At 35.6% G+C, this 27,083-nt stretch overlaps 1 long non-coding RNA gene across 2 annotated transcripts in view; it reads right to left on the bottom strand.

Annotated features, from left to right (window-relative positions):
* The window catches only part of LOC114017579 (uncharacterized), a 631,873-nt gene that overhangs the window by 67,943 nt on the left and 536,847 nt on the right, over nt 1-27,083 (bottom strand). The window contains exons 6-7 of one of the 2 annotated variants that reach the window (XR_008730720.1): nt 24,306-24,471; nt 3,670-3,756 (exon numbers count right to left, since the gene is read on the bottom strand). This is a non-coding gene — a long non-coding RNA (uncharacterized LOC114017579). Of the gene's footprint in view, nt 1-3,669; nt 3,757-24,305; nt 24,472-27,083 lie in introns of those variants that run through there. The other variant, XR_008730719.1, reaches the window with a different exon arrangement.

Below are 27,083 nucleotides of genomic sequence, written 5' to 3'. Positions count from 1 at the left end.
CTCACAGGGGAAGAGCATTTATTAATTTTGCCATTCAGTTGTATGATAGAAGGAATGAAGAGCCTATGTAAATTATTTTCTATTCCTGTGAAAGTAAGCATGTAAGAATTTTGTGCAGGCATTTGCATTTTTCCTACAAACTTATTTTTAACTGCTTACATTTTCACTTTAATTGGGAAACGATATTTGAGATGGACAATACTGTCAAACTTTAAAAGGCCACTTACAGTCAAGAAGACTTTTACATTCTGGCAGAAACCTTTTGCTGTTGTTTAACATACATATTCAGTTTTGGAGACAGTCCAGATAAAGATTATTCTTATAGATTGTTTGAGATGAGGGGTTTATATTTTATTGGAAAATAAATGTCTGAAGCTATGGGCAATAGCAGAAGTGTGTACAATTTTGTATCAATAAGCAGTAATGTAGGCTTGTGCTTTTTAATATTGCATTTTTGAATGTGTGCCATAAAAGTATAGTATTTTTTCAAATACTTAAACCTATAGAAAAATTTAAATATTTTAAATATTTTAAAATGCAAGTCTGTTTGGACAGCTTTTGCATTACAACTTATCTAAAAATAACTTTGGAACTAGAATAATGCTCTTTTAATTATCTAGGGGGAAATGGGTTTTTGTTACCAGAGAAATAATTCCTGAAGAGTAACTTATGCTGTTAGAACTTTTCTAGGCTTGCCAGTGTAGGCATCTGTCATATGAGTTTCCCCTTGCTACCCAACAAATGGCCTGAACTTAATTCAGGAGGGAATATCCAAGCTGTCAAGTCATACAGAAGCTATTTATGATCACCAAGAAAATGAACAGATACATGCAGAAGGCTTTACATATTTTCCCAGTGAAAGTACAGTAATGTCAGAAGTTTAAATATTAAAGGAGGTTTTGCTCTTTGCATATAAACCACGAGAAAGAATGTTTCACCATCTTTGAATGAAAACAGCAACATGGTGAGGGAAAAACAATATTAGCACTTCCTCATATTTGTGATAATCCATGGATGACTTGCAACACTAGCAGAGGTGCTGTTCTTGACTAGATCTGAGTCAGAAGCAAATAAGAATACTAGGGATATTCAGCAATAAGCATATTAAACAAGGTCATTGGTTCTGGCAATTCAGAGGCAAGTTTGTAATTCAGTTTTTGTATGTGTCAGGAGACGATAAGAAAAAATAATATAATATAATTATCCAGATTTATCTTGTAGTTTCTAACACACACACTGTGGAGGAATTACAGAAAAATATGCATACCCTTAAGCAACAACCCCCCCCCCCCCCAAAAAAAAAAAAAAAAAAAAAAAAAAGGAAAGAAAGGAGGTAACTATTAAAATTAAATTCAGGGTTAAATAATTCCATTTAGTAAGTGGGAATCTAAATCCATGAAACCTACACAAAAAAGCATAGAGACTTTTTTTAAAGCTTTAGCTTATGAACTAAAAGTTGACCCCTAAACACAAACTGTTCTGTGTCTGTAATATGTAATCATGTGTTATTTCAGCTTTGGAAGATATCTGTGAAAAACGTTTTGAAGCAATGATTTAAATACCCTTATAATTCTTGCAAATAACAGATAATAATTTCTATTATTAAAATTTTGTCCTCCAATTTCAGTGAATTCACCATTTGACTCACTTTGATGAACAATGAAGTAGTAACCACTGACTTAAAAATGAGTTTTCTGGATTTCAATGTCCTGTTTATATCTACTTTGTGTAAATAAAAAATGGCACAAATTAAGTATTCATAGGAGATACAATTCAATTGAAATCTATTGAATTTGTATTTTAACATATGACATTTCGGGAGCTGGAAAGCACCACTACTGTAAGACAAAAATATTAATCAACGATACGACAGGAAAACACTAAACACATCATGCAGGTCAAAGGCATCCTGCTGAATGTAACACAAATTGTAATTCTGGAGATGTAATTAAATTACGTGTAGCAAGATGCCATCTTTGTTAAGGAGACAGACAAACCATCATGATACATTGGCATTAGAACTAGAACCATAGTACCGGTTAAGATAGATGTGCTTAAAATTAGTACGGTAAATCTGCTTTCTTATGATACCTTTCTCGCCTCTTTAGATTGTGAGACTTAGGGATGAAAAGAAATTTTCCTACACTGGATGCAGAATGATAGAACCACTAGAATCACCTGGACACAATTTGCTGATTTTAAAAAGCATGAGGCACTGTTTTGTCTTTCAGTATAGGAAAATCAGGTTGAAATAGATGCTTTGAGATCTGTGAGATAAGGTCTTCAAGTCCTATGAGACTATGCCGGCAAATTGTGACCTGTTTTAAATTTTTGTACAACTGCTTATATTGCAGCCAGAGAAGATGGTAAGGAATTTCAAAATTCTGTAACAAATCTATGCAAATAAATAATGTTACGCCAGATGAAACTCAGTTGTGAAACCACATCCCAACCCCTCGTTTCCAGATTAATGTAAATGGAAAAAAAGAACAGGATTTAATCACTCTCTGCTCAATTTAAAGCCAACTGTAACTTCTTACAAAGAAATGTTCTTGTAAAAATGTCTTCAATCAAACAGTAACTGTCAAACCAACACATAAAACAAGGAAAAAAAAAGAAACACATAAAAAAATATTTGTGCATTGCTATTTGTAATTGTGTTCTATAATGAACATCTCAGCTCAGAAAAAGAAATGTTTTAGACCTAGGTGACAAACCTGGAGAGACAAAAACCACTGAAATAAAAGCAATACTGGCTTTAGCATTAAGAGAAATGACAGGATGTTATCAAAGGATACAAAATAAAGAATAAAAATCAAGCAAACATATTCATTCCTTCAGTTCAAGAACACAGAGAAACTTTGATTACAGACGTAGTACTTTTAACTGTAACGCTTATAACCATCAACCTTTCTCACATTTGTTATTATGAACCTGTGATAGTCATAGCCATGGAGCATTTTAGAAGAGCTACCAAAGAAGATGAGAGCAAAGAATAAATTCTACAGTAAATGATATTCTCAGATTATACACATCTGTGCATCCTATCCTATCCAGGCAACACAAAATAGAGGGGTCCTGGAGAGAAATAACTGAGAATGTAATTCCTCTAGTGAAATTCTCAATGGCTTGATGTTAATGGAGGAATTAGACCTGACTTCTACACCACTAATCAACTAATCACTTCTACTATACTAATCAATGAAGAGCAGTGGGGTCTGTAGTGGATCAGGCAGCGATAATGCTCTCCTATTGTGACTGTTCACTCTGTTCACTGACTATAAATTCAAGTATCTGTTTCTTTAGAAAAGCAAAAAAAAAAAAAAAAAAAAAAAATTCTTCCCTGCCTTCCACAGCAAACATTAAAAAAAAACCCAACCCCAACCCGAAAACCATCTTAAATATTTCAACACATATCAAGTACCACAAATTAGAATTTGACAGAGATTTGTATCCGAAGTTAACTGATTCCTCTCAAATTTAGCAGTCTTACACATCACTCTGAATGTGTATTACACAATACTTTGAAGTGTCTGATGCTGGAAATGTATGTCAGAAGTACGATCTTGGATTATGAGCAATGGAGCTAATTCTGTATTTCACTTGATGTTTAAATCTGAACTATAGATCAGTAGAACCATTAAAATACAATAAGTAAAATATATTTACCTGCTTTGAGGACTGTTGATGGGGAAATAATATGGGTCTGGGATGTAAATCTCTTATTGAAAATGACAGGCCACCTTTAACATCTACCTAGTGGGTGAAAACACCAAACATTTAAAAACGTTTTTGGTTTAATACTTTGAGGACTGTAACCTGACCTATGCCATGGACAGATGGAGGGCTATGAAATTCTGCTAATGTAAGGGAAGTACCTATATACCTGTTTTGTCTACAAAGAGGTAATATGACTTTCTCAATACCTTTTCCTTTGCAAACTTGCACAGTAACAACTCCAAGTAGTATCCCTTGCAAAAAACCTGAAGGAGTTCTTCTACAGTCTCTAGTTAAGACTTGTAGTTGGACTTCTCAGAGACTGTAGATTTTCTAGACACTTCAGGAAGTGCATAATATTTAGCAAAAGTGGGAAAAGAGGCTCCAGGTGGTTGTACGGCAAATATCAAATATGAGAAAGTTCATGGGAAAGCCATTGATTCTGCTTGAATTGCAGCCAAGTGGACCTTTAATAAGAAAAACAGTGATTTTGGTAGTGTTCTTTTACACACAAAATGCCTTTGAGAGAAGACTGGCAGTTCCTTGGGTCTTTCAGCTTCTGATAAAAAATAATCTGTTCTTGTAAGGTCATTGTAACATCTAATTTTTGGAGATTTGTTTCCACAGAAGTGTGAAGTTTAAGAAGGAATACAGGCAAGTTAACTACCTTCACTACATGAAAATCAGAATTCTCTTTAGGTAAAAGCTTCAGACGGATCCTACCACTTGTCCTTATGGAAAACAGTGCAAAGGAATTAACTGCAAGAGCTTGAATTTCAGCTATCTTTGTTGTAGAGAAGAGATTGTAAAGACTATTTTCACAGATAAATGCAGAAGACGGCATTCAAAAGATTCAAAAGGATGTCACATAAGAAGATAAAGGACAGGAATTGCTCTTTTCTGACAACAGGCCAACTATTAGTAGCCTAGCATGATTTGCAGGGATTTCTGATGTGAAAACCGAGCGATGAAAAGTCCTGCAGCGAGAGCTGCAAAGCAACATCCAATGTCGAAGCGAAGGGGTTACTGAACTTTAGTTTAAGCATTTAGACTCTTCTATTTTAAATAAGTATTCAGCATGAATCACTTTTGGTAAATTTATACAGGGCTGTTGTCTTAAAACTCCTTTTATCTCTTAAGGGGTTTGGTTATATAGTCTCTAAATACAGTTCAGATTGTACCTGTACTGAAGTATATTGTGAGAAAAGACTCGGAGCGAGCACTAGAGAACAATATGCCAGAAACTGGACTCTACAGCTGTTTGCATACAGCGTACAACGCCTGTTTGTCTGGTATGTTAGGCTTTCACAGGTGGTGCAATTTTGACCGGCAAACGCGAAGAACACTAGAAAAAGAGAGTATAACGGTGCTTGCTGTAAGAGGGAGAAGTTTCTCCAGTGTACTTTTACACATTTTATAAATTGAAGGCAAAGTTTGTAGTGCTAATAGTGTAGGTCCCAGGGACACTCACCACCAACCCTTAGTTAACGAACAATGGGATTCCGATTGCTTTGTCTGAGCAGAATTTATATCAGAAGAGCAATAGCCCATATAGATATAATGTAAGGAGAAACGATTCTTGGTGGAAACACAGCATAAGATCTTCAGGTAGAGACTGTTGCTGAACACAGACCTGCTGTGTGTTAAATGGATGTTTAACATGAAAGAGGAGACTTTTTACAGAGAATAGCATATTCTGAGGAAGTGTCTTCTCAGGGCACTGCTGCCACTATTGACGACCCAGGGGTGTCAAAGGCACCAACTATACTCTGAAGCAGGATCCTAGAGACAAATTTACTTTAAAGTAAGACAAAATCAAAATATTGCCTAAAAACTGGTAGGATGAGATCTGAGAAGAACTTATTTGGAATAGTAACTTTTATTTCTGTAATTAGCAAACCCTTTTCCAGTATGGAATTGAAATTAATCGAAGTGAAATGGAAATATACATTAGAAAAATATTAATTTGTTTAGATGACCTGAAAGAAATAGGTCAGCTTAACTTCTTCCTGCAGCAGGAGCTTACTGTAGAAAATGAAGAAAGAAAATGCATGTATTTTCTCCTGGCTTAGTCTATCTATTCTTTGAGATCTAGCCCCACAAGAAACTGAGCTTTACAAAATGACCCATACAGCATCCTGGAGAGCATCAATATTTCTGTCTTCAGAGTAATGGTCTTACCTTTAAAGGAAAATTAAGTGGTAGAAAATATCCATTAACAAGTGAGATGATTCCAAGAAAAGCTTAAGGAAGAAACAACTCTCCCGTTCCTGTAAGGGCTTGTAGTTTTCCTGTATTTGAGACCCGAGTTCCACAGGGTTCTCAGCACTGGCAGTCTGCTCTTCTCCAAGACATACAGTTAGAGGAGGGAAAAAGCATAGGGAACAAGACCCTCCACTCCATTTCCACATCAGATGTGCTCAAACAGTTTAGCAGTTGATGAACGAGCAGCATCCTCATAAGCAGCTAAGGAGTCTGAAGGAGGATGCCAGGGTACTCAATGAATCAGCACTGCTGAATTTTTAGACAGTGACATACTGACAGATGAATGATAAATATTTGTGCGTGCATACAGGGGGACTATAACTTGTACACAGTGGGGCTATATTCTGAGATTTCCATTGGAGGAATTTTGTGGTCTCAGAACTACAAGGGCGTACTGCTACTAAAGGAAACTGAGTTTAATACCTGATGCTGTTTCTTCTTCCCACGTGCCAGTAACTTAACTGAGGAGTTTTTTGTGGCTTTTGAAGTGGCTCAGATGCCAACATCTCTTCATGTCCTGTTCTAAAGATGGCATGACAAAGTTAAGAGAACAGGTCAAGAGACACTATTAGTTTCCCTGATTCCTTCAAAGAAACTGGAGCAGGTTTTGGGGGGGAGGGCTTCAAAGAGTCAAACAGCATCAAAGGCATGTGTATGAAGCTAGGAATTCAGTTTGGTTTAAAAGCAAAGATAGGAAAAGAAACGTGCAAGACTTGGAAGGAAAAGCAGGTAGCTAATGCAGAATCATGAATGCGCTACAAAGATACAGTGGACTACAGCAGACTTCAAGAACATCGAGAAGAAAAGCTCTGATCTGGCCAAGCAATGAAAGGAATTATGATTAAACGAGTTCTGTTCACTATGTGGACAGTGTGCAAAGGGACATGGCTTCGAAGAGTTCCCTCATGGATACAGCTTACATAAAAACTCCATCACACAACTAGCACATTACTACCCGGAGTCCAGCATAAGCAAACAAAAGGACTTTTGAATTTGAAAAAAGAATGTTGCGTATTTGTCATCACAGTTGTTTCCTTCAGAACTATTCCCACATTTTGCCTTAACTAATCACATTTTTAAAACCATCTTTCCAAAAGTCTGATTTTAAGATTTCCTTCCTTTCCTTCACATGCCACATCAACAGTTTGTCATAATAACACTTAGCAAATCATAATTGTAAGTTAGATTGTAAAGACTGAACAGATTTTCTTCGCAACATTACGCGTATCTGTGTGTTCCTGGAAGTGACAAGTATTTAAGACCACATTCCAAAACAAATAAACACTGCTGAGACATTAGCTAAACTTCTCAAAATGTGCTAAAACAATGCTCCCATTGAGTAGCCTGTTAAAAGAAAAAAAAAACAAAAAACCAACAAACTATATACAGCATTTAAACAACAGATATCAGTGACATAACTAGTTCACAGTGTGTTTACAAAAAGACTGTAAGAAGGCAAGTGTTTGCAATGACTAATATGCTCTTCATAGAACTTTTAAAAATAATTTTCAAAAGCTACATAAAACCAGTGTCTATACTACATTCATAAGTACTAATGCAGCTCATTCAGACAAATCATAGCTAATTTGAAATGGAAGGCACGTGGTAGACTGGGCTGAACCAGTTTTGTGCTGCGTTGTGGATGTGGCATTTTGAAGTACAACTTGATGAGTGGAGTTGTGAAAAGTTGACACAAAACCAAGGTCAATGACAATGGTGTGACAAGGAATTCATTACATCTTTTCTTTTGCCTAAGGCTGAATTCTGAACGCACCGATTACAACATGGAATATCAACCAATGCATATGTTAGTAAGAAAACGGAATACATATTATTTGCATTGTATTTTTTCATTAATAATGTGGGTTGTTTTAATAAAAATTATCCTTTTTAATACATAGTGAAAGCAGAGTGAAGCTAAGTGACTTCCTCAAGGTCACAGCAACTTTGCAGGAAAAATGCAACTAAGACAGAATTATTTCTAAAGGAAGTGGTAAACAACATGATATAGAGCACTACAGAGCCTGGTTTTAGTTTCAAAGACTTCTAATTTACTACCACTAAATTATGAATTCATATAATAAGGGATTAAAAGAGGTAGCCTACTTTTATTTAAAACTGTATCAAAGTCTCACGTTTAAAGAGATTTATGTGATTTAAAATGTATCAATTCAGAGCTATTCTTTGATTAGAGAAGAGTTATGTAGAAGGTATTAGGGAAAAATAGAAAAAGAAATGCCGAAACATTACTACTGGTACTACAAGATATGGAACGTCTCTGACAAAGCTTGTGATGCACAAATTGTGCCTACAGCTGTCTGGAAAACAGGTTATTTTTTGTCTGGTGAATGTTAATAACTCCTGAAGGTAATTTTTCCTATTATATTTGGTTTATATTTAGATTTTAGGTTTTATTTTGTATTGCAGTAATGGGACAATCACTCCATTTCTGATGCTCTTGCTATTTATAAAACTCTTGTACTGCAGGGTAGAACTGCAATAAAGTATATATACTTACAGACCTTCATTTAACGGAGTTCAGTTTGGTGCATATATATTAATTGCTACAGCACTTGAAATTCCCAAAGGAAACCCTGCCTTGTTGGTTCTTCAAACAATGCTTGTTCTAATTCTGTAGCAGCTCCATTGAAACTGTAGTTGCAAGTTTCTATGAAGTCAGTCGGTGTATGATCTTATGAACATTAAATCTAAAATCCTAACAGCAGTAACTGTAGAAATACTCCTCCTCATTGACATCACAGACTTTGTCTCCTTCATGGTCTTATCTCGAAAGAGACCGAATGCCCTGAAGTCAGGTGACAAAGGAACCGCTTAGACCTCAGCCCGTTTCTGTGTCATGCCATTAACTACAGGCTTTTGGGCACAGAGCATTTTTCAGTTCCGAGACAGAAAAGAAAACTTTAAGTATGGACCTAAATGGATGAATTTAACTTCAGTATCATAACTGATTAGAAGATTTGACAGAAGTTGGAACTGGTACTACAGAGAAAAACACTCGCAAGGGATAGAGGTAGTAGGACATGCAATAAACGGACTGGCAGCTTCCCTTGTAAAAGTCTGTAAGGAAGTGAAAATATATATTATGTCTTAGAAACAACCAAATATCCACATCTGTGATTTTTAGTGTATGGTAAATAAGTGAATTACAGTTCCCACTGTTGTGATATGAAATTCGTGTGTGGGTCCATCAAGACGATGAGAATGAAGTCAGAGAGGTGCCTGTTTTGTAAAAGAACGTTTTTTCCATTGGTAATGGCACCTCTCTGTGCAAGTTTAATATGGTTAATATCGTTTGTTGTTTTCACTTACACAGCTTCCAAGGAAAGCCAGAAAAACTGTGACTTAAAGCCCATTTGTAAAAGAAAATGTATAAACTCCAAAAACAGTTTTAAATTAAATTGTATTAAATTAAATCTCAATAGTAATAATTTTTTTTGCTTGCAGAAAAGACTCATATCATAAGGATTATTTCCTTTCTATAACATTAAAGAAACATTTAGGTGAAAAATGAGTTTTCTTTCCTCTCTTTTCAATCACTGAAATTACATGAAGCTTGGTCCTTCTGCACAGAGATCAGAAAAAAAATAAACATTTCCCTTTTTCTGTTCACTTTTGCAGGTGGATTGGGTAAATGAAAGAAATTAAATAATTGAAAAACACACAACTGTGGACAATAACTGAAATAGCCAATTTCTCCTCTGGTAGATTTTAATTTTATTTGCTATTTTCTTTAAATCTCATCAGAACGGTGATAGTAAAACATCAAACCTTTTCTTTCTAACAAGGTGGTTGCATTTTCTTTGTTGCCTTTAGCACAAGGCACAATGGGTGACTTTCACTTTCACTGAAAAAGAGTTGCATAAAGAACTGCTCTGCTATGGATTCAAAGAACTCCTGTCTGTCACGTGTGTATCATTACTACTTCTGTTGCTATTTAAAGGTGTTACATGCCCATGTTAAAAAAGCTCTGCCCAAAAGGCTCACAAATTAGAGACAAAAGAGAGATATGTGAGACCAGCCTCATTTGAGAGACTTTCTCTTTGATATCTCTGGTAAGTTGAGTCCACTGTTACCTCAAGAATATGAGGGTACATGCTTCTTATAATATTCCAGGGACCTCTGTTGGGGAAGACATGGACCTAAGGAGTCAACAGTCTATGTGTTCCTAGAGAAACTGGACATTCCTCATTTCACTACAGGAGGAAACCGTATTTGTCCATGGATATTCTCATGTCCAAATATTGGAGAGGCTGCATGGAGCACCACCTTCACATTTCTGCTGGCCAGGCAACAAGAAAAACAAAAAACGGTATAAAATTAAATTATATTTTTATGGAAGCTGAATTATTTAAGTACTTATATTGAGGTACTACAGCTTATAGCAGCACTGTATTGCTAAAAGCACCCAGGGAACATAGATCACATATAGCATAAAGGAAACTGAGTCTTGCAAAGATTATGTAATTGACAAAGGAGATCACCAACAGAGAAAGCCTGAACTACTTCTCTCCATTAGTAAGGGCAGAGCCAAATCCTTCTTTTCTGAAGCGAAGGTCAATTGAGATTCTGACCAGTTTGAAATCACACTTCAGATGCAGATTCTTTAGATTAAATACTCTAGAATCTTTAGTATCACTCAATAGAATGTAGATGTAAAGTGTTTTGGTTTGGTTTGGTTTTTTTCTTTAATAGTAAGCAAACCCTTGATTGTATCCACAAGACCATGGTCAAACTGTAACTGTGACAACAATATAGTTACTGTGTGCCTCACCTGTCCCTCCCTGCTCTTTATCCAGTAATATAGTACAAAATCAAAGATGATCATTCTGTATATGAAAGCAGCAGCAATATCCAGCTGAGTCAAAAGAAAGTTCCATTGGGCTGGTTGTCAGGTGGAGAAAGGCTGCGTGTAGGTTGTCTCCACACTGAGTCAAATTTTATTCTGATAGAAAAGAGTTGAGAAATCCAAAGACATTTTATCTTTCTTTTGTTCACCCTGAGAGCCTACAGTTCTCTGCTAAAAACATTACAGTCTGTTCCTTGCTATAAATAATATAAATGTTGTAAAAAAATAATTAAATTAGGCTACAAGACCACAAGAGGCTAAAAGAAAAAGAATAAATTATAGTATTTGGAGAAGTCTGAAAATAACTTAAAAGTCAAATGTATCTGTGCTTACGCCCCTATTGCCAAAGAAATAATTTATAGATGCAAGAAGTATGGAAAGATGTATCATTTAGTTTTCAGTCATGAAGTAATCTTGTTTTAATGGCAAGTAGAAGACATTACCTGCTAACTAGTTAGAAGCATGACAAATGACCAAACATATACAGGAAAATATAATTATAAAGCTGACTTGATACAGATCTCAAATTACTTCTGCTGGAAATAAGTTAATGCACCTTGTCACATGAAATGCACTGATTATTTTATTGTTACTTTGATAGTGCATATGTCTCCTGAAAAGTAATTTCCTAAATCTGCATTGTATACTGGAATAGGTCACTGATTCAGAAAATCTGGTCCATCAGTAGCACAGAACTGTCTTCTTCCTATTTCTGTAGAGGTCAGAAACCGTCAGTGTTTTTAAAACAAAGTAGTTAAAGCCAAAATAAGAAAAAAAAAAAAAAAAAAAAGAAAAAAGAAGTGAAGAAAGAATAAGAAGCAGGGCAGGTAAAGAAAACAAGAAGTACTTTTCTAAGCAGCACTGCAGCAAGGTACCTTCTTAGTTGTAAGATGCAGTACATCAGATTTGCCCAATGGAAATGTCTATGCACTCAGTACTCTGAATTTTTATTCTTCCTCTGTCCTTTCTACCGAAGCTGTAAAAGTATCAAAACTATGTTCTGTAGCAAAGCTGCTGCAGTTTGATTAATTTGCTGAATACAGTCACACCTGCAGATCTAAATGTCAGAGATAAACATTATTAGTTTTCAGTGTGTGGCCTAATTTTAACCTGTTTTGAACTCTATCAGACACATTAACATCTGCAGTGAGTTCTAAAAATTTTTAAAAAAACATTATTATACAAAACAGAGAATTCTCATTTTCAAATTACACTACTATACAAATAACGTATGAGAATTTTCCTGCTATACTTTAGATAACACTATCTGCCTATTCACAGTATTGTTAAGAATACTGAGAAACTGTAATTTTGTCATCGAGGAAAGTTCACACATTTTAAAAGGTGATCATTGTATAAATTATGCTTCACAAGCATCAGTAAGTGACTGCTGTGAATTTTAGTAGTAATTGAACACGGCTGGGCTGTGCCAGAGGTTATAAATATAATGTATTCAGTTCTCACACACAGCGAGTAACATCAGAACATGAGGTCTGTTTACCAGGTGCAAGTGATGTGCCAGAATGTTCTGAGATCATAAGAAACTGGAGTATCTCTAACCTCACTGATGGCACCTGAAGCTTCCTTCTGGGCTATGGCAGCTAAGGATACATTCAACCCCAATCTTCTGGATTCACATTTTCTGATGGGCTGCAGCAGCATGGGACGCAGCTCGAGAAACCTTAAGGATTACTCTAGCCTATATTAGATAATTAACAGAGGTCTGTAGCGTGTGTCGAAGAAGGATGTACCCCAATGAGTACCCCGCTGCCTCGAAAATTACCCCTGAAGAAGAATGTCATGGCATACTAACCACACTGTAAGACTGTGAACTACACTTTAAGTAGAATTGGTTGAAAGTATGATCTCTAACATTTAACAAATATTTCTAAACACAATTTCTCTGGATCATCCAGAAATGTCACTTCCTTTCACTAAGAAATGGCAACTCAACAGACAAAAGCCTGCTGGAGCACTGGGGAATAAATTTGTCAGCAGACAAAAGATATTTTCAAAATATGTCAGTGCTATTATTATTATTGTTGTTGTTGTTATTATTAGTTTTTATTATTATTATTATACATAATTCTTATTTAATATAATGAAAGTTTGGATTCATAAACTTTTCAAAATCAAAGCTGAATCAAGAAAAACCATTCCTGACCTTGCCTGTGAACTGAAATTGCTGTATAAGGGTAAGATATGAAGCAGTGGAGTTCCACTGAAGATCTAAGCTCAAGACCTCCTGCACTGCTTGCAAAGTATTCAGTGTGTTCCCTTCCAGGGAAAACAAAATGGCTTAATTTCAGGCGTATTTTGACTGGCTTTATAATTCCATAAATATTATTAAATATTTATAGATAGCAAACAAGGGAATCCAACCCAAGTGTTTTCATGAGGTTGAATCAGCAAAAGTACCATAGATAGTTGAAAATATCCTGTTATAGCTTTTGGAAATGTAACTTCCATGAAGTTTCTGAAAGAATAATTTATTTTAAGATTCCATAGTTGAAGAGAAGAGCATGACAGGAATGTGATGGAGTAATCAATATTCTAACATGAGGAGTTTTAATCTTCTACTTAATTTTATTTAAACCAATATTTTTGTGATTATAAAATGGTCTTCTCTAGATTAGATAACTGAAAATCTAAATTAAAAAGATAATGAAAATTTGTCCAAAATAAAGCAGATATTAGGTAACTTCATTATCCATAATGTTTTTTCTACAGTGTTAATTATGTCAGTTCTGTAAACAGCTCAAAATGCTCTTAATCTGTTTCTCCAATGCATTTGTTAATACGTATGCACACTTTAAGTTGAGATTAATTTATATTATTAGTGTTAAACCCATAATGGTATGTAAGTATCCATATCAATACATTGTCTGGCTATACACATTCCCGAAGATGTCAGTAAATTTATGAGGAAGTACTGTAAAATAGTGAAGAAGACTTCACAACAGCTGTCAGGAGAATCTGACATAGCTAAAATGCACAAAATATTTAGATAGGTTGCCACAAACTTCAAAGAAACATCCTTCAAGTCCAATCAGCCATGAGAGAAGGCACTTTTAACACAGGCCTTGGACTATACCACCTTGCTGTTAAAACTATACTGCACAGAACTGTGCTTTTAATGATTGCCTTTTACTTATTCTCTTTTGCAGCCACAAATTAATAAGCAGAAGCAAATGGCAGGCCAAATTTGAATTGACTGTAAGGAACCAATTTCCACCAAAATAAAACGCAATAGATAAGCAAGCAAAGAGTAGTTGCCTTGCAGCAGTATGGTATGTCAATGAGAGACATCAGCAGCTCAAGTGGCAACTCGGAGAGACTTTCCAGAAATGACACTGGCCCACCTGCTGTATGTCATTTTACAGCAATTCCACAAGCATCTGAATACAATGGAATGCTCATCAGCTTCATGTAAAATGCATGACAAAAGTACCTCTACTTAAATTGCATATTGCCATGAGTAGGGATAAGGTAGGTGTCTTTTTTCTACAGTTTGTATAACAATGAACCAGCTAGAAACCCTACACTGAAGTTACTTAACATTGTTTATTTTGTAAGACTTTTGAATGTTGAAGCAGATAATGGAAATACAGGAAAATAGCATTCACAAAGTCAGCGAGTAGCCTTTTCCAGTCCATGAAAACTTACTCAGGTTTGAGATTACCAGGTTATTGGATTCCATATAATGACACAATATACAGGACAAAGAAAGTCTAAGGAACACCTTTTAAATGTGTAACAAAAAATAGTCCTGGTTTTACCTTGTGCATATCGAGGCCACATCCTATCAGAAGAACAGGGGCCTATAGGACCAAAAAATACTAAAGTTGGTATTTCTAGAAGATGAAGCCAAAAATGAGTGATTGCCTTCCTCCATTATGGTCAGGTTTTACAGTATGTGATCTATTCATAAATCTTGAAACTTTCTCAGATCAGATGAATAAAAAGCTGGAACTGTGATGCTAGTAAGAGCTTTGGAAATAAATAATAAAAAAATAATCTTAAGCCTATGTGGCAAATGGTAGAAGGTATAATAAAGAAATTCCTTCTATTACCCCAAATGTACAAAAGGTGAACACAGGAAACAGGAAAATTCAGGAAAGAGGGGTCAAAGACACCCTCCAACTATGGGGTCATGAAGGGAAGGTAAACTAGTTTTCATTAAACAAACATCACTACCTTATGAAAATAATTTGAGAGAAAAGCTCCCAATGTTTTAAGGATGGCGTATGTATCCTGTAAGAAAAATATAAAAAGGTTTTGAAGTTGTTTGTCTCTCTATAAGCCAAGTTCAGGGACGCCTGTCACTTCTGATCAGAAAGCAGACACAGAGTAACAGAGAAGGGTGTACAACCCCGTCCCATATAGAGCTACTACTGCTGCAAACTGAAATCTGAACTCAAAGTGGCTTCTCTATATTACACCATTTAAGGAGAAAAAAAAAACCCAAACCCACAAACAACAAACAAACAGCTTCACAAGATTAAAACTAATAGTTTTGCCTTTCTATATTCCTACTGTACTATATCTGTGTATCACACAACAATTGCCTTATGGGTGGAAATGTTTTCATACCATTCCAGACACGGGAGGAAAACTGATCTCAGTGTTGCAGTGTGGAGGATCAATGCTGAACTTGCTGTCTGGGAAGGAGCAGGGATCCTAGACAGTTCCTTCCACACTGCACCTCATTCCTATATACAAGAGCAACCTACTAGGGAAACATTACAATCGAACATTATCGTTACCTTTGATATTCTATTTTTTGCTATATTTTTAAATAATAGTAATGCAAAAATCCACACCTTAGCTCTTCATGAGGATCAGACACTAATTTTTTTTTTCAGTTTCAGACTCATTCATTCAGTACTGCGGAATGTTAAATTCTTGCTTTTCTCATACAAGATTTTACTTTACGGTAAAGACTTAACCATTTTGGTATTTAAAAACAACAGAACATAATCGGATTACTGTGAGTTCGGAAGTGTTTTCACATCCCATACTTTACATGCATTTTTAATAAGCATTTGTTATTACTGTTCTGTAATATGGAAATCCATATTATTGTTAATATTGCACAAATTCACAGCTAATCACATTATAGTACCAAAGGAACAATTACAGTATGTGAATGTGTATAAAGATTAATATACATATCCTAATAAATCTCAGCTGACCCATTAATGTATAATGGGCCCAAAGGAGGCCTCATATCCTTAGTATATAAATGGCACATTTCTTTCCCCCTCTATTCCTTTCCTCATTTTGTTTTATATGTACAGACTGCCATAAAAATGAAAATTAAGCTATGCAAAACTACTCTGAAACATCAAGAGGATAATCAAAAGCACAAACCACTTTCTTTTCTTATTATACTACAAGAATCATGCTAATATTTGACATGCATGTACAATGAGCTTTTGGGGTTTTTTCACTCTTCCTTTTGAGAATAAGGCACACACCCATACCACATGCACTCTGCAATGAATAGCTATTACAGGTGGGTTAAGGGAGGAACTTTCGGTTTTAATTGTAAATTATAATGGCTTTTTCTTGATTTAGGGCATACCTTCAGCTGTTGCAATTAAATCTCTTGTAGTTTAAAATGAAAGGAAAAAGAAACAAATGATCCTTTTTGTTATGTAAGATATGCTTTATAATATCACTACACAGTGACAACTCCTGGTCCTCCTGTCACATCCTGTCCCTTAAACCATGCTGCAGAAAAGCAATTTTCTGCCTCAGAAGCACTCTATTTTTTAAAAGTTTGTCTTTGGGCAATTTTCAGGTCTACTAGAGCTGCACAACTGTATACAGATGAGAAAGACCCAAAATAGGGCAATTTATTTGATTCCTCCTCTTCAAAACATTTAGCTGAGATTGCATATCCAACAGAGAAACCCCAACAAGAATATTCAGAGATGACCTGCAGTGACACATATCTTTTTTTCAAAAAAAAATCTGCATTAAACATCTTCTCCAGACTCCTCAGATATTCTAGATTTGACTTTTGTTTAATATGACCTTTAACACAAATATTTCCCATGATGTTAACAGCTAATTTCTTTTTTAAAGGAGATTGTAGGAAGCAGTCAGTTAAATAAAACACTTACCAAATTTTTCAGATGAAGAATGGGGGGGGTGAGGTTTTTATTTTTGGCTGGGTGGGTGAGCTATTGGGGTTTTTTTTGGTTTTGGGTTTGTTTTTTTTTTTTGTTGGCTTTTTTTTTTTAATAAAAAAAAGTGTGCATTCATTTGAATCCAGCTTCACCTCTCTTGTTAGAGAGTAAAGAATACTTGGATGGGAAAATACGTCCTCCCAGTGTTCAGCTCCTGGTAACTTAGCATTTATCAATGCCTGAAGCTAGTTTGACCTCAGTATTCTCCTGGTACAGTTCTGCCCTAACACAGTAAGGGCACTTCACAATAGAGCAAAGGCCTCGCCTTTATAACCATCCACATCTTGAAAATTACTTTACCTGCATGAAAGTCTTTAAGGAATTAGGATAGCTTCAGGATTTGGATCTCAGTTTGCTATGAATGTAACATTCACTAACATATCGTATGGAAAAAAAACCTTGATAATATTTTTGGAACTTTACAAAAAAGCTAGGTGACTTTTTAAATCTGAAAACAAACTATAGACTCCACATGTCTAAATATGTCTAAAATCATATTCATAATCAAACTAAGTATGTATAATTTTGAAAGTTTTAAACGAGACTTGTAGCTCATTTAGTCCTAAAGACCTAAATTTCTCCATCTAATTTTTCTATTGTTGAAACTTTTTTCAACTGAAAACTAAGTACATTTAGTTTCAGAATTTCATGCTGGCAGACAAATCAATTATGCATTAAAAATCAATATTAATATTGGCACAAGAAAATAATAAGGCATAAAGAATATCTATAACCATAGAAGTTTCTGATGAGTAGATCAGACCCCACAAGCTGAAGCAGAAGCATGAATTTTCTTTGATAATATATAAATACCTTTAGTATGAATGCATTTTACATTTTTCTGTGCCTGGCACGTGAGTATGTTTAAATATTAACTGAAAGAGAAATGTCCATTTTCTATCTTTTTCCTAAAGTGTAGAAATTTATTATTCTCCATTATAGAATTAATATTTGCTTATTTAGCATAAATAACTTAACCTTTGTGCCAGAAACCCTACCACACTGCCAGGGCAGCACCTACAAGATCATGCACTTGGCCCTGAAGAAAAAAATTTACCTCCTGTGGTGTCTGTCTCGATTTGCCTTTGATACTGGCTCACAAAATCTGGACACATACTGGATTATACTGGAGATAAATCTAGCACCAGGAGAATGGAGAACCTTACTTGAAGGAAAATCAGATTGCCAGTTATGTTCAAATTCATGCTTTAAATTAGTGGAGAAGTCATTTGTTGGCATATATTGCTGTGGACACAGAAGGGAGGAAGACCTTTTTGATTGAGCCCATTATGTCTGCAAGGACTAAAGTTGCCTTAGTGCGTCCTGCGGTCAGTTCCTGAAAAAATGTAGTAAGGAACAGTGTAACAGACACAGAGATGAATAAAGCTGTAAATCACAAAACCTTTGAAAGTGGCTAAAGAGGAATATAATTCTTTTAAATTACCTTAATCTCTGATACCGGCTTTGGACTACTTGAATATTTAGCTGTGCAAGAAACTAATTGATGTACATCTTCCTGGCTGGCAAACCTTCAGTTTGGTTGCTGTTTGTTGTCAATTGGTTACAGCTTGTTGACGATTTGCAAGTGCAGACTGATGCTCTATTCATTTTGGTTTCTTTAACAGTAACGCAATGGCAGCGTTGGTCAGAACATATTTACCAGGAATAAAAGCAACAAGCTGGTAATGAAAAAGAAAATAATCTCCTTGGCCTTAAATTCCCTTTTTTTAAACCTCAGTAATTGCATTCCATTCATTTGTATATTTGTGCTGGTTCGGTATAGCTTACTAGCATACATTCAAACTCAGGATAACATTTGTGCCAGAGTCACAGGACCTACTTCACAGCAAATCTGACTATTGACAGTGCACTCTGATAAAATGCATGCTAGGTTTCTTTAACTATCTTATGTAGTCAAGGGTCCAGAATGCCTTTTAAACATGCTTTTGCAAAACAATCACAAAAGCATACACAGAAAACCTGTACACCTGACAGAAAGAGAAGTACTGAAGAAATGCTGTCTCTGAAATCCCAACGGAAGAATATGAAGCAAAGTATATTGGATATATAAGATACCTTCCCCCCTCCCCCACCTGCTGGGAAAAAATATTGAAAAAGACTATTTGCTTCCAAAGACTTGTATCTATAACATACAAAACCAAATAACATGAATTCTATTTTATGTGAATTTTCAGTAACTTTCATTAAGTCAGCATCTTCTTTGTTACAAGAAGTTAAACTCCTAAGTTGAAAGGTGTTTTACCAATGACTATTCAGTAAAAAATTCAGCAGCTGTCCTTAAAACTGACATTGGGGTTTCTCCTTTCTTCTCCGTGGAGCCTATACTAACCATGAGGCTAGGGTTGAGCTTTTCCTGATCCTTCTATCGCCTTTCATATTCTAAAGTTTCTCAACATTAGTGATAAATACAGGAGACTTGTGTAACAATGATGACTAGACTGTGCATCTCTATGGAGTTCATTTGGAAGCTTGCTTCCCTCACAATCCTCATGATGGAAAGGCCTGTGCCTGCAGCCAGGGACACGCAGAGTAACACAGCACGGGCCAGAAATCTGAGATTAGGAACGGTTAGTGAGCTACAGATCAGCCTTAGCTATGAATCTGGACACCTTCACCCTGCTAATGTTCTCACTCTTACTCAGCTGCAACTCCTACTCTGACAAAGATGCATCTTCCTAGGCCAGGAACATGAGATTTGTGGCATCTGTCTTAATGCCACACTTTCTACTAACCAGTTCACCTGACTCCTTTCAGCATCTTATGCTGAAATACATCACTTAGTTCTCAGTACGTAAAAGAGTTGGATGCCAGTCCAAGTATTAGATGCTTGAAAGCTAAGTGATATTGTACTCTGTGGTGCTTGCACAGAAGTCCCTTATTACAGTCACTACAAAATTGTAAAATTAGAAAGCAAAGAAAGAGAAACAGAACAATAGAAATGAAAATAAATTTCTGAAATATCTTTTCCTCCTTCCTCTTGCTATAAGATATCTGCAAAATAATAACGCCAACTTTATTTCAACTTTGCTGCATAACTGTAATAAAGTAACAAGAATATATGCATAACTTTGACCTAGATGTTTGAATAGTAGACAAGACGGCTACTTAGTTACCTGAAAATATTGCCACATGAATAGCTAGTGCTTCCTAAATGTTGTCACTCAAAAGGCTTTGACACCTCTTCAGAGCCCTCTCATTTACTTCCTTTCCACAGCAGCTTTCCACACTTAAGCTTAGATTGCCCCATAGTTTAGTAGAGGAAGTAGTACCACCATTCATATTTTAAAGTAGTTCAGTATTTTAAAGTATTCAAACAAATAATATTATCAAAATTATATTTCCCTTTGAAAAGGAATAAATTACCTTCATGATTTACATGTATATATATAATTTTATTTTTTCCATTTCTGTTTGCAGTGTGCTAACAATTTTAATGTCACATCTGATAAATTGCAGATGTTATTCAAGTATTTACCAGCATTTTTGAGATTTTTATATGAATATTTTGATTACTGAGAATTATCTGTGAGTATCTTTGAGCTCTGAATATTTTATGTAAACCATCACTGACTAGTGTTCTCTATTTTAATTGGTTAGACTTACACGTGAGCAGTTGAGATGATGTAGCTAAATAATCAATGTAAAATCTCAACATCAGCAAATCACTTTTATGTATTTTCTAAGTTAAAAACATCGGGCAGGGGGAATTGTTTTGTTTTAACTGCTTTTTACCAAGCAAAAGATCAAATAAGTCATTAAGAGTCATAAATACGGTTCACAAAAATTTGCTTTTTAATTAAGAAAAACATTTCTGTAAACTTTTTTTTGTTGAGTTTTCTCTTAGTACCAATGGCAGCATGGGGATTCCAGTTACTTCTTGGATCTTTTTTATTATGTCTGAACATTTTAGCCTTACCTAAGGCTAAAATCCCAGTCTGTATGTGTGTCCTGTATCTCTCTCCACTGATTTGGTTAACCAAATCAGAAAAAAAAAGCAAGTCTAAAAGATAATTAAGACCCTACAAGTTTCAGGGATGGAGAACCAAATTAATACCCCCAGGGAGAAGAATGTGGGTAGAATCCAAGCATTCTGAAAGGAGCTGGCTGGGCTACTCAGCATTCATGGAGCTGCAGACTAAGCATAGCTCTCGTGTCTCAGCCAAAGAGGGTAACAGAAGACAAGAGAAATAGGGAAATTGGGGTTGCAGCTGAAATTGGTGATCTTACAGTACAAAACCCCCAAGATTTCCAAAGGAAAGCTGGCTTTATTAGTTCTAGCTCCTGAAACATCAAGTTTCTGCTAGTTGGCAGTTTGTGTGACTTTTTTATTTACAATCCAAGATTCTATTTTCAGCATGCTCTTGAGTTTAGAAAGAAGAAAATGAAATAAAAATGAAGGGACAACTTATAAATACAAAGAAAAAATATAAATTCTTTTAGAGCAAAGTCCTTTACTTAGCTGAGAGCAACACTGTTTAATGATAGTTTATACTTCTGGAAGTTAATGCCATGTACACAATCAATCAACTTTTGAACAAAGCTGCAAGGAAGTGTCCCCCTATAGCCTTTGTGTCTAGTTCAGAGCTACAGGCTTCAGAGGGGTAAACTGGCCTTTAAGGCTTTCTGTGTTAGAGTTTACACTGGATTTTTCACGAAACTCCTGAAAAATAGTTGAGGCTTTAAAAAAACCCCAATAAAACACTCAGAGGTGGATTAATCCCACTGTGACACAATAGGCTAAAACCAAGATTGCGTTCAATCTCACCTTCACGTAGAGAGAAGATTTATAAGCATATACATACAACATTTACTATATTTATTTATCAATTTACGCTTCTCAATTTTCTTGATTTAAGTCCCCTTCCACTTTGTAAAATGTCAGAATTGAACAAAATACCGAATACATGCAAAATGAAATGGAAACAGTATATTACTGAGTATAGAACCATCTGGCAGATGACAGTGAAGGCATGGCTGTATCAAAGAGAAATTAAAACAGGAAAACAATATCACAAATTACTGGCATGCTTTGTCACGTCTTTCTAAAACTGGATGTAGGCAAAAGTAAAAAATCCACCATTTTTTGAGCTACCAGAGAAGCACTGAGAAATGGTAACCATTGTATCTGATCATCTCTGGTCACATCCTAACTTCTACAAAATTGCTACACTCTCTTATTGAGGACAGAGCAGTTGCTGTGGTCCCAACAGAGCTTATGATCATCCAATCACCTGTTATTAGTATACCAGCTGCTCTTGCAAGATTTCAAAAAAATATCATCATAACTTAAAACAATGAGTTTGATCTGTATGCCTGTACTTGGAATCTTGCATGGAAAACAAGAAATCCTGAGTCTTTAACTGTTGGACTGTCTAAAGTTCTGCCCTATCCATTTTAAAGGAAAGCAGCTACATGCACAAAATATATGATCAAACAGCAAGTTATTCCATACAGCTACTGTAAAGCTACGCACTATCCTTGAAAGATATAAAAATGAGTTGACAGACAACCTTAGAATTGAAACACAGTTAAAGTGGTTTCTCAAAAGATGAATGGTTTGAAAGTCTACCCTGCCCTCACGGTTTAAATGCAACCTTACCATCATACATCACTGAACTAAATGTTGCAGTATGTGGTTATGACTACCACAATGTTACTAGATGAAAAGGTGCAGTAAAGGTATTCTTCATCCAATGCATTTGTTCCTTCATTTTTTGAAATTATTACTGTGATCCCAGACCAAGATGAACACTTAATTCTGTTCTAAGAGATTCACCCAAACCCTCAAAACCCAGCCTGATACTAATTTACCTGTATACTCAAATGTTACCCCCAAAATTACTAAGACTGTCACATAGTTGATACAGAAGGAAAGAACGTTGATAGAGCATAGCCATTTACGCAAATCTGCTGAATTTTTGCCCTCTTCCTTCTCTTCTCTGCTCTGTCCCCTGATTACTAGTAGCCAAGGAAATCAGTGACAATGCTAACACATACCTGAGGAATGTCTAAATGGCACACCTACTCATTCTTTAAGCAAGATATACATACACAACATATACCAGCCTTTCCTCTTGCTGGAAGGGTTCCTTTGATGAAAAGGCATTATTTTGTTAGGCTGGTGCCATGATAATGCTCCTATTAATATTTCTTTTGAAGCTTCTTTGGTCCTTTAAACTGACATACTTCAAGTACACATATGGTTGAGAAAAATAATTAAAAAATAATCAAACATTACTTATCATATAGTCATAAATCATACATCACAGTTGTCTGACTGTAGTCTGAATAGGAGATAATTGCAATAATGTGGTTAATACTGAATGGCAGCTGGCTAAGTGACTCTTTATGGCAACATCTTTAGATTAAATACATGTAATCCTTAAATAATTTCCAGCCTTAGATCCTGTACATATTTACATTTACAGCTTCCAAAGTGTTCCCAGCCAGGCTAAGTATGTTTTGTATCTGGGTATGTACTTTGTAATGTTCTGTGTTACAGTACCGTAAATATTCCTGAGCCATGGGTGGCTGGCTATTTCACTATCTTCACACCTGTTTTCAACACTGAAAATTTCTTTAGGCATACTGGATATCTCAAGCAGGATAAATCGGCTGATATAGTCTTAAATGACCTGAAAACTTTTCCAGTAACAAACTATGTAATTTAGACAGCCTTATAGAACTGCTACAGTTACTACATCATTCCTGGACTGCCCTGTGGGTATCAGAATTTCTGCAGTGTTATGATTTCACCCTAGGCATGCTTCCTATACCAGAGAGTCCTAGAATACAGCCTCTAGTTAACTCCTACACTTGGGAAAGTTTTGTCTTGCCATATTTGGGGCGTTATGACAAATTTATACCATTCCACACCATTTAGCCAACACAAAGTAGCAGGAAGAGGGGAGAGGTCCTTCTTTGCTGTCAGGAAGTATCTCTCTCTCTCTAAATTAGTATTTTGGATGATTGTTTCATATAGTTTGAACAGGTAGCACATGCTAGTGTTCTATAAAGGCTTATAAATCTAAAATAAAAAGTGTTGTTAAATACCTCAAAAAAACTAAGCAAACAAAAAACCCCTCAAATCCCAAACACCTGCACGTGTGTGTGTGTGTGTGTGGTTATGCTTAAAAAAGACAAAAAAAAAAAAAAAAAGGAAACCCCTCAGGTCAACACAGATTTTTGAAACAAGTTTCTTTGCACCAAGGAACTGCTTTCCCCATGTGGTCACTCACCAATATTTATAAAGGAAGGTCACTTTGAATGCCACCAGCAGATGAAAAAACAGGAGGGAAGGAGGGTTTTTCTGTCTTCACTGAGCTGGCTGATTCTGCCAAAGTGATAGCCGATATTGACATTACTCAAGGGAAAGGTTGTCGTAGTCTCACAGTCCCAGCTCTACTGCAGAAACAAAACAAAAACAGAATGAAAAAATATGTGTATACTTTTCAAACAAAAGTAATGCTGAAACATTAAAACTCCAATGTCTAGAATATAAATAGCACTTTAATCTTGGCTTTGAAACAGTTACCTCAAATCTACTTTAAAAATGATTTGAAAAGACCACTAAGAAATTGAATATCCTCCTGTAAAATTAATCAATCACTTTGAGGGTTTAGTGGAAAGAAATGGCCATAAACATGTTATGTACTCAGCTGGTGGTAGAAGGCAGACAGAAATTACAATTCTGTTAAAAATAAGGAAAAGCTGAGATTTGAAGTGAACATTGCAGAATACATGGCAGGGAATAACAAGAAATTTTATAGGTGAACACAGCTATAGGTGAACGTGGCCCATAGAAAACTAAAGGGAAAGGTGAAGGATTAATGAAGGATTCCTACTTATGTATTTATTTATTTCATTTTCCTAGCATCTGTGTGAATTATTACCTATATGGCTGATACATCCTAAAAGAAAAAACTGTGATGAATAAATAAACAGCTCTAGAAATCTTCAATAGGGTCCTTTACCTTGCAGGGAATATTATCATTGGCTTTTGATACAATTTCTGCTGCAGGGAAAGACTTTCAAAGCTCAGAATGCTGAAGTATTGCCAGGCACTCAAAGACCCCCCGCTGTGCACGTCAAACTAAGAAATCTCTCTGAACTTGTCGAATTAAAAGTCTTCTCTTTCTCTCTGCAACCTCTGCATGAGCTGGGAAGCTCTGTCCTCATTTTTTTTAGGCCTTCCATGATAAACAAATGGAGCCTGAAGCATCTTTATTCTTTTCAGGCACATAATTAAAATTCTTTAAAAAATGTAATTGAAGGCAATGAATTTCAAAAGAAGGTTCTAGTTAACAACGACACTAGAACAGTTTCAGTAGGCCATATTGCTTTACCATTCAATTTTGTTTCAAAGGTAAAAGCGAAACAGCTTGTTAAGATCCTGGGTGTCTTTTTTAATTTATTTATTTTGTTTGTACATCAAGAGGTTGCTCCAAACTTAAACATCTCAGCAGGATTTATGCTTTCTGGAATGTCATAAGACTTAATTACAGAAACAGCAAAAAGGAGTATACTACTAAAATATGAACAAAGCAGAAAGTATACTTAGTTTCTCAAAATCATTATTTATATAGCCCCTAAAAAATTAAAGTATTTATTGAAGAATTTGTATTTTCTTGGCAAGCTTCTTTCTTTTATCCAAATCACTGCAAAACTGCAAATTTTTTTGAATCTAATGATGCATAGAATGCTGATTTTCTTTGATCACTATTGCTGTAAACCATTGTAATGATTACTTCTAATAGTTATTTTTGATATTGCCAAGGAATGAGCAAGTGTGAATATAATGAATAATTTCAAATTAATATAAAAGGAATGATAAACTCTCTCTCTGGATTTGAATACCAGGGATTATCACACAACATTAACTAAAGGGCAGTAGAAGACAAGACAGTGTTTCAGAAAGTCATCTCCAAGGTGGCTTCCAAGAGAGCTCAAAATCTAAACCAAATATTTTTGTATATCTCTTTTAGGATAACGTTCACCATCCCTCTTTATTGAAAGCAAAAAGCTTCAGTTTTCACCTGTTTTTTCCCATGCTGTGTTCTTAAACTGGTACTTCTGGCTATAAATGACCGTATCACATGTACTTTTTTTAGGGTTTTTCCCTAGAGAGACCGGATATTGAGATGGTTTAAGGAAAGTTATTTATGACTCTTGCAGCATTAAAAAAAGAAAGGTGTAGCAAGGCAGCACTACTCCCAGAACTTCTGGGTAGCACTCTACTTCTGATAGTTACAACGCCTCTGGGAGACCTGAGACAACGTAGCTAACATTGCTGCTTTTCATTCTTGGGCAGGGAGAGCGCAGTGTGTGTTCTGCAGCAGGTCAACAATTGCTGTCATGGGTAGAGAGGTAGAAAGACTTGGCACCACTGGAAAAGGCAATGCCAAAGTAGATCTAGTAAGAGCAAAGCAAGGCTCTGATTACACTATCAAGTCATAGATCTGCAACTCAGGCATTATTTCTTTCTTAGGTTCTTTCTTTTTTTTTTTCCTTCTTTTTTCTTTTTCTTTTTTCTTTTTTTTTTTTTTGTTTTGTTTTTGTTTTTTTGGCCTTCAAAGTTAAAATTTGTACAGTACAGGGCACAGCCCGTTCCAGAGGCCATACTGAACAGGTAATACAGAGAACAGTGCACCAGGTTTGGCACTTTGGCACAAGAACAGCAGAACCAAAACCTACATCATATGTTCCTACCAGTGTGTTGCTTTCCAGGGTGCAGTCTACCATTAAAACCAACCAAAAGAATGAAGCAGTCCCCACTATACCTTCTATACCCCTGTATCCTTACTGGGAAAAAATGAACTCTTCTTAGTCTTCCCCTCAGACATACTAGGGTGATTTATGAAAGCATATTTATCATCTTTGTTTTTAATTGTGTCTCTTAATGTGCCATGAAATCAACAAAAACCATAAGCATAATCAACAAAAAACATGAATCAACAAACCCCCATAAAATAAATGTAGGCAAATGAGTATTTTCAAACTTAATTTCTGCTATAAAA

The sequence above is a fragment of the Falco cherrug genome, chromosome 1 (assembly GCF_023634085.1).
Source record: "Falco cherrug isolate bFalChe1 chromosome 1, bFalChe1.pri, whole genome shotgun sequence".
NCBI lineage: Eukaryota > Metazoa > Chordata > Aves > Falconiformes > Falconidae > Falco > Falco cherrug.
Note: the sequence above shows the minus strand (reverse complement) of the source record. Positions and strands in the feature narration are given on the sequence as shown.